At 48.2% G+C, this 8,780-nt stretch overlaps 1 long non-coding RNA gene across 1 annotated transcript; it reads left to right on the forward strand.

Moving 5' to 3' along the window:
• The first annotated feature begins 6,530 nt into the window (after positions 1-6,530).
• On the forward strand, positions 6,531-7,288 carry LOC143773644 (uncharacterized). The gene is made up of 2 exons (XR_013215275.1): positions 6,531-6,596; positions 6,746-7,288. It is a non-coding gene; the product is annotated as an uncharacterized LOC143773644 (long non-coding RNA).
• The last annotated feature ends 1,492 nt before the right edge of the window (positions 7,289-8,780 follow it).

An 8,780-nucleotide genomic window follows, 5' to 3' on the forward strand; every position in this document is an offset into this window, starting at 1 on the left:
TGGTGGTGGACAGGCTACATCAGATTTGGAATCAGGTGGTGGACAATTTGAAGTTGTCTCAGGAGAAGACTCAGCAGTTTGCTAATCGCCGTCGCCGCGTGGGTCCCCGACTTCTTGTTGGGGACTTGGTGTGGTTGTCTTCTCGTTTTGTGCCTATGAAGGTCTCTTCTCCTAAGTTCAAGCCTCGGTTCATCGGTCCTTATAAGATCTTGGAGATTCTTAACCCTGTATCTTTTCGTTTGGATCTCCCAGCATCGTTTGCTATTCATAATGTGTTCCATCGGTCGTTATTGCGGAGGTATGAGGTGCCCGTTGTTCCTTCGGTTGAGCCTCCTGCTCCGGTGCTGGTGGAGGGAGAATTGGAGTATGTTGTTGAGAAGATCTTGGATTCTCGTGTTTCCAGACGTAAACTCCAGTATTTGGTTAAGTGGAAGGGTTATGGTCAGGAGGATAATTCCTGGGTGGTCGCCTCTGATGTTCATGCGACTGATTTGGTCCGCGCCTTCCATAGAGCTCATCCTGATCGCCCTGGGGGTTCTCGTGAGGGTTCGGTGACCCCTCCTCAAGGGGGGGTACTGTTGTGGATTCTGTTTTTGGGCTCCCTCTGGTGGTTACAACTGGTACTGGGTGACTTTGGTGGGTTGCGGTCTCTGGTTTCCACCTGTCCATCAGAGGCTGGGTGTTTCCTATTTAACCTGGCTTTCCTGTCATTCCCTTGCCGGCTATCAATGTATCAGTGTGTCTCTGTTACCTTTGCTACCTGCTCCTAGGCCTTCAAGACAAGCTAAGTCTGGATTTCCCTGTTTCATGTTTGCTTTCATGTTTTTAGTCCAGCTTGCAGATATGTAATTCTCTGCTGCTGGTTGCTCTAGTGGGCTGAAATTACCACTCATGTACCATGAGTTGGCACATGAGTTCAAGTAATTTCAGGATGGTATTTTGAAGGGTTTTAAGCTGACCGCGCAGTTCACCTTGTGTATCCTCTGCTATCTAGCTTAAGCGGGCCTCATTTTGCTGAATCTGTTTTCATAACTACGTTTGTGCCTTCCTCTCATTTCACCGTCATTATATGTGGGGGGCTGCTATTTCTGTGGGAATATTTCTCTGGAGGCAAGATAGGTCTGTGATTCTTCTGATAGGGGTAGCTAGATCTCCGGCTGGCGCGAGAGGTCTAGAGTCCCCCCAGGAACGTTCCCCGGCTGCTGTTAGTTGAGTGTTGAGGTTCAGGATCGCGGTAAGCTCAGGTTCCATCACCCTAGAGCTCGTCCTGTTTTTGCCCGTGTTATGTGTTTAATTCCCTGCCATTGGGAACATGACACTCATGGCAGTTTTACATCGGTTACATGGATACACAGGCAGCTTGGTGGTCAGTGGAGGAGTATTTAAAGTAGGGACCGCAGACAGGCTATCAAAGGCCTAAAATAACAAACAATAGGCTCATGGCAGTTTTACATCGGTTACATGGATACACAGGCAGCTTGGTGGTCAGTGGAGGAGTATTTAAAGTAGGGACCGCAGACAGGCTATCAAAGGCCTAAAATAACAAACAATAGGCTCATGGCAGTTTTACATCGGTTACATGGATACACAGGCAGCTTGGTGGTCAGTGGAGGAGTATTGCAAGGAGTGTCTGTCCCAGTACTCCCAAAATATAAATAGATGTTAATGTCTCGCAAAACAACCAAAAAAAAAAAAAAGGTGGCATACTTAGGTACAGGGGTGGGCTCATCTGCTGAGTTTCTGACATAGTAATTTGGCAGTAACTATTTAATGGTGCCAATATAGGACACAGACACAGACTACTTTAAGTTGCATCATAGATGTCTACAAATTTGTATTGTCAGTGCCAGACATTGAATGATGTCAGCGAATAGACTAAAGATTGGTGGAGCTGTGCGACAAAATTTTGCACGTGGTAGAGCACAGTTTGAGCTGGGGGAGGGGGGAACTCTCTTGAGGCCGGCGGGACCGCCCCAGGGCCCCTCATGTTACAACGGTGTGTCTGACATTGGGTGCGCACCACCACCGCCAGAGACACTACATTGTACTATGAGGGACCCAGTGGCAGTGCCATCGACCAAAAGCGGCCACACCCACCTCTTCAGACAAACAGCATTCTCACGGGTGCTTGCGCCAAGTCGCGATACCACGGCCCCGTGTGGGGAGTTTGGCCATTTAGGGAGGTGTAAACATGTCGTATGCTGGACAATCAGCTGCAGCAAATTATACATTAGAAAAGTAATTCACAGTAGTCCACAGGCAAGAGCTTTTCATAGGAAAGCTAGGTGTCGGCCGGGCAAGGTGGGGCAAAAGATTTTGAAATCCAGTTGTGGTTCATTTTAATGAATGTTAGATCGTCAACATTTTGGGTAGCCAGACGAGTCCTTTTTTCGGTTAATATTGAACCTGCAGCACTGAATACTCTTTCTGATAGGACACTTGCTGCCGGGCAAGCAAGCTCCTGCAATGCATATTCTGCCAATTCTGGCCAGGTGTCTAATTTTGATGCCCAGTAATCAAATGGGAATGACGGTTGAGGGAGAACATCGATAAGGGATGAAAAATAGTTAGTAACCATACTGGACAAATGTTGTCTCCTGTCACTTTCACTTGATGCAGCAGTACCTGTCCTGTCTGCGGTCATAGCAAAATCACTCCACAACCTGGTCAGAAAACCCCTCTGTCCAACGCCACTTCTGATGTGTGCACCCCTAACACTCCTAGTCTGCTGCCCCCTGGAGCTCGTGTGAGAACGATCACGTGCGCTGTGTGCTGGGAATGCCTGAAGCAAACGGTCAACAAGAGTTGATTGTTTGGTTGCTAATATTAGTTCCAAGTTCTCATGTGGCATAATATTTTGCAATTTGCCTTTATAGCGTGGATCAAGGGGGCAGGCAAACCAGTAATCGTCATCGTTCATCATTTTCGTAATGCGTGTGTCCCTTTTTAGGATACGTAAGGCATAATCCGCCATGTGGGCCAAAGTTCCAGTTGTCAAATCTCCGGTTGTGATTGGTTGAGGGGCAGTTTCAGGCAAATCTACGTCACTTGTGTCCCTCAAAAAACCAGAACCCGGCCTTGCCACGCAACCAATTTCCAGTGCCCCTGGGAAAGCTTCCGCATTAAAAATATACTCATCCCCATCATCCTCCTCGTCCTCCACCTCCTCTTCGCCCGCTACCTCGTCCTGTACACTGCCCTGACCAGACAATGGCTGACTGTCATCAAGGCTTTCCTCTTCCTCTGGTGCAGACGCCTGCTCCTTTATGTGCGTCAAACTTTGCATCAGCAGACGCATTAGGGGGATGCTCATGCTTATTACGGCGTTGTCTGCACTAACCAGCCGTGTGCATTCCTCAAAACACTGAAGGACTTGACACATGTCTTGTATCTTGGACCACTGCACACCTGACAACTCCATGTCTGCCATCCTACTGCCTGCCCGTGTATGTGTATCCTCCCACAAAAACATAACAGCCCGCCTCTGTTGGCACAGTCTCTGAAGCATGTGCAGTGTTGAGTTCCACCTTGTTGCAACGTCTATGATTAGGTGATGCTGGGGAAGGTTCAAAGACCGCTGATAGGTCTGCATACGGCTGGCGTGTACAGGCGAACGTCGGATATGTGAGCAAAGCCCACGCACTTTGAGGAGCAGGTCGGAGAACCCAGGGTAAGTTTTCAATAAGCACTGCACCACCAGGTTTAAGGTGTGAGCCAGGCAAGGAATGTGTTTCAGTTGGGAAAGGGAGATGGCAGCCATGAAATTCCTTCCGTTATCACTCACTACCTTGCCTGCCTCAAGATCTACTGTGCCCAGCCACGACTGCGTTTCTTGTTGCAAGAACTCGGACAGAACTTCCGCGGTGTGTCTGTTGTCGCCCAAACACTTCATAGCCAATACAGCCTGCTGACGCTTGCCAGTAGCTGGCCCATAATGGGACAACTGGTGTGCAACAGTGTCATCTGCCGATGGAGTGGTTGGCTGACTGCGGTCTGTGGAAGAGCTGTAGCTTCTGCAGGAGGACGAGGAGGAGGAGGGGGTGTGAACGCCTACAGCCAACTGTTTCCTAGACCGTGGGCTAGGCACAACTGTCCCGAAATTGATGTCCCCTGTGGACCTTGCATCCACCACATTCACCCAGTGTGCCGTGATGGACACATAACGTCCCTGGCCATGCCTACTGGTCCATGCATCTGTAGTCAGGTGCACCTTTGTACTCACAGATTGCCTGAGTGCATGGACAATGCGCTGTTTAACGTGCTGGTGCAGGGCTGGGATGGCTTTTCTTGAAAAAAAGTGTCGACTGGGTAGCTCGTATCGTGGTTCAGCGTACTCCATCAGGGCTTTGAAAGCTTCGCTTTCAACTAACCGGTAGGGCATCATCTCTAACGAGATTAGTCTAGCTATGTGGGCGTTAAAACCCTGTGTACGCGGATGCGAGGATAAGTACTTCCTTTTTCTAACCAGAGTTTCATGTAGTGTGAGCTGAACTGGAGAGATGGAGATCGTGGAACTTGCGGGTGTGCCGGTGGACCTGGCAGACTGAGAGACGGTTGGAGACGGTATTGTTTCCGCCGGTGCCCTAGATGCAATATTTCCTCCTACAAAACTGGTGATTCCCTGACCCTGACTGCTTTTGGCTGTCAAAGAAACCTGCACAGATACTGCCGGTGGTGCGGAAAATGGTGGCCTTACAGTGACGGAAGGGATGTTGCGTTGCTGACTAGCTTCATTGGCCGAGGGTGCTACAACCTTAAGGGACGTTTGGTAGTTAGTCCAGGCTTGAAAATGCATGGTGGTTAAGTGTCTATGCATGCAACTAGTATTGAGACTTTTCAGATTCTGACCTCTGCTTAAGCTAGTTGAACATTTTTGACAGATGACTTTGCGCTGATCAATTGGATGTTGTTTAAAAAAATGCCAGACTGCACTCTTCCTAACATCGGATCCCTTTTCAGGGATTGCAGACTGAGCTTTAACCGGATGGCCACGCTGTCTCCAACAGGTTTTTGGCTTTGACACGCGTTTTGGGCCAGATACGGGCCCGGCAGATGGAACCTGTTGCGATGTTGATGCCTGCTGCGGCCCCTCCTCCACCTCCGCTTCTGAACTACTGCCGCCTGCACCCTGTTCCCCCAATGGCTGCCAATCGGGGTCAACAACTGGGTCATCTATTACCTCCTCTTCGAGCTCGTGTGCAACTTCGTCTGTGTCACTGTGTCGGTCGGTGGTATAGCGTTCGTGGCGGGGCAACATAGTCTCATCAGGGTCTGATTGCGGATCAGTACCCTGAGAGGGCAATGTTGTGGTCTCAGTCAAAGGAGCAGCATAGTACTCTGGCTGTGGCTGTGAATCAGTGCACTCCATGTCAGAATCTACTTGTAATGGGCATGGCCTGTTAAGTGTTTCACTTTCTAAGCCAGGGACGGTATGTGTAAAGAGCTCCATGGAGTAACCCATTGTGTCGCCTGCTGCATCCTTCTCTCTTGTTGTTGTTTTTGCTGAGGAGGACAAGGAAGCGACATGTCCCTGACCGTGAACATCCACAAGCGACGCGCTGCTTTTACATTTACCAGTTTCAGAAGAGGAGGCAAAAGAGCTAGAGGCTGAGTCTGCAATGTAAGCCAAAACTTGCTGTTGCTGCTCCGGCTTTAAAAGCGGTTTTCCTACTCCCAGAAAAGAAAGCTTTCGAGGCCTTGTGTAGCCAGACGACGAAACAGGCTCCACAGCTCCAGACTTAGGTGGAATATTTTTATCCCCACGACCACCTGATGCTCCACTACCACTACCATCATTACCAGCTGACAATGAACGCCCACGGCCACGACCTCTTGCACCAGACTTCCTCATTGTTTGAAAAACTTGTTTGAAAAACCAAATTAACTTTATTTGTTGCTGTCAAACAACTTACACGGTGAGCTATAACTTCAGTATGATTTGAATATCCCTTAACAGGTTGGTGAGACCACAAGGAAAATCAGGCACAATGTTACACACTCTGTTTTCTGTGGCACCAAATCACAGAGATGACACACACGCAGGACTGTCACTCAAGCACAAATGTCATTATTAATCTCCCACCTATTTTTTTTTTTTTTTTTTCTCAGGGAGACTTTAGAAACCAAATAAGATAAAATGCTTTTTTCAGGGACAATTTAGAAACCAAATAATTAAAAAAAAAAAAAAAGGCTTTCTATGGCCCACTGAATGAGAGATGGCACACACAGGAGTGGCACACAAGCCCTGACTGAGGCCAATATTTTTCTCCCACTGATTGATGTAGTGTTTTTTTGTTAAGGTAGATTTTCGAACCCAAATCAAGGAAAAAAATAAATAGGCTTTCTATGGCCCACTGAGTGAGAGATGGCACACACAGGAGTGGCACACAAGCCCTGACTGAGGCCAATATTTTTCTCCCACTGATTGATGTAGTGTTTTTTTGTTAAGGTAGATTTTCGAACCCAAATCAAGGAAAAAAATAAATAGGCTTTCTATGGCCCACTGAGTGAGAGATGGCACACACAGGAGTGGCACACAAGCCCTGACTGAGGCCAATATTTTTCTCCCACTGATTGATGTAGTGTTTTTTTTTAAGGTAGATTTTAGAACCCAAATCAAGCAAAAAAATAAATAGGCTTTCTATGGCCCACTGAGTGAGAGATGGCACACACAGGAGTGACACACAAGCCCTGACTGAGGCCAATATTTTTCTCCCACTGATTGATGGAGTTGTTTTTTTTTAAGGTAGATTTTCGAACCCAAATCAAGGAAAAAAATAAATAGGCTTTCTATGGCCCACAATTTGAGAGAGAGAGGTGGCACACCCAGGAGTCAAGACTGGCACACAAGCTGAAAGGGCAATATTAATCTCCCACTGTTTTTTTTTTATTTTTTTTTTCAGGGAGACTTTAGAAACCAAATACTAAAAAAAAAAAAAAAAGGCTTTCTATGGCCCACTGAATGAGAGATGGCACACACAGGAGTGGCACACAAGCCCTGACTGAGGCCAATATTTTTCTCCCACTGATTGATGTAGTGTTTTTTTGTTAAGGTAGATTTTAAAACCCAAATCAAGGAAAAAAATAAATAGGCTTTCTATGGCCCACTCAGTGAGAGATGGCACACACAGGGATGGCACTCTAGCAGAAATGCCAATCTTAATCTCCCACAAAAAAAACAAAAAAAAAACAGGGACTGTCCTACAATTACTATCTCCCTGCAGTAATCTCAGCCAGGTATGGCAGGCAGCAATAGGAGTGGACTGATGCACAAATTAAATAAAAAGTGTGGACAAACAAAAAAGATAGCTGTGCAGAAAGGAAGGAACAAGAGGATATGTGCTTTGAAAAAAGCAGTTGTTTTCCACAGTGGCGTACACACAGCAACACAGCTATCAGGGAGCCTTCTAGGGCAGCCCAATGAGCTACAGCGCTGAGAGAGAAAAAAAAATGTAGCTTCCACTGTCCCTGCACACCGAAGGTGGTGTTGGACAGTGGAAATCGCTACAGCACAAGCGGTTTGGTGGTTTATGGACCCTGCCTAACGCTCTCCCTGCTTGTGACGAAGCGGCAGCAACCTCTCCCTAAGCTCAGATCAGCAGCAGTGAGATGGCGGTCGGCGGGAACGCCCCTTTATAGCCCCTGTGACGCCGCAGACAGCAAGCCAATCACTGCAATGCCCTTCTCTAAGATGGTGGGGACCAGGACCTATGTCATCACGCTGCCCACACTCTGCGTTCACCTTCATTGGCTGAGAAATGGCGCTTTTCACGTCATTGAAACGCGACTTTGGCGCGAAAGTCGCGTACCGCATGGCCGATGCAACGCTGGGATCGACTCGGTTTCATGAGACGTCGACTTTGCCAAAAGTCGGCGACTTTTGAAAATGAACGACCCGTTTCACTCAACCCTACTTGCATCGGCTCCGGCGCCGGTTCAGAGGTAGATACTCTGGATCTAGGACTGGGTGACGTTCGAAGAGGCAGGGAAAGACGAGGAGTCCTTCTCTCTCGTGCTCGTTCCTGAAATCGGAGATCAATACGAGTAGCCAAGGATATCAGATCCTCCAAATTGGTAGGAGTGTCCCGACCCGCCAATTCATCTTTTATGCGCCCGGATAGTCCACGCCAGAATGCCCCTACCAGAGCCTCATTGTTCCACCCAAGGTCAGAGGATAAAGTGCGGAACTGAATGGCGTACTGACCAACAGATAGGACTCCCTGCTGTAAACTGAATAGGGACTCAGTAGTTGAGGCCAGGCGACCTGGTTCGTCGAACACTCGACGGAACGTTTCGAGGAAATCAGCTAGGCGAGACATTAGTGGATCATCACGTTCCCAGAGTGGATTTACCCACGCTAATGCATTCCCCTCAAGATGAGAAATTATGAAGGCTATCTTAGCTCGATCGGTGGGGTATTGCAAGGGCAAGAGCTCAAAATGGAGGCGACACTGATTTAGGAATCCCCGACATACTTTGGGGTCTCCATTATAGCGTGGGGGTTTGGCCAAACGGGGAGGTGCGTGAGAGGCGAGAACCGGAGCGACAGTAGGCGAAGGAGTGTGTAGAGAGAGAAGGCGAGAATCTATAACGGCCAGATAAGTCAGAATTTGCGTTTGGGTGTCGCGCAGCTGCGCCAGCTCCTGTTGCAGATTTAGCAACAAAGAAGCATTCCCTGGATCGGAAGATTGAAGTGAGGACAAACGAGAGTCCATCGACTTCATAAAGGCCATCATACGGGACTGATTTTCACGGAGAAAGAGCAACTCTTTTTGAGCAGC

The sequence above is a fragment of the Ranitomeya variabilis genome, chromosome 5 (genome assembly GCF_051348905.1).
Source record: "Ranitomeya variabilis isolate aRanVar5 chromosome 5, aRanVar5.hap1, whole genome shotgun sequence".
NCBI lineage: Eukaryota > Metazoa > Chordata > Amphibia > Anura > Dendrobatidae > Ranitomeya > Ranitomeya variabilis.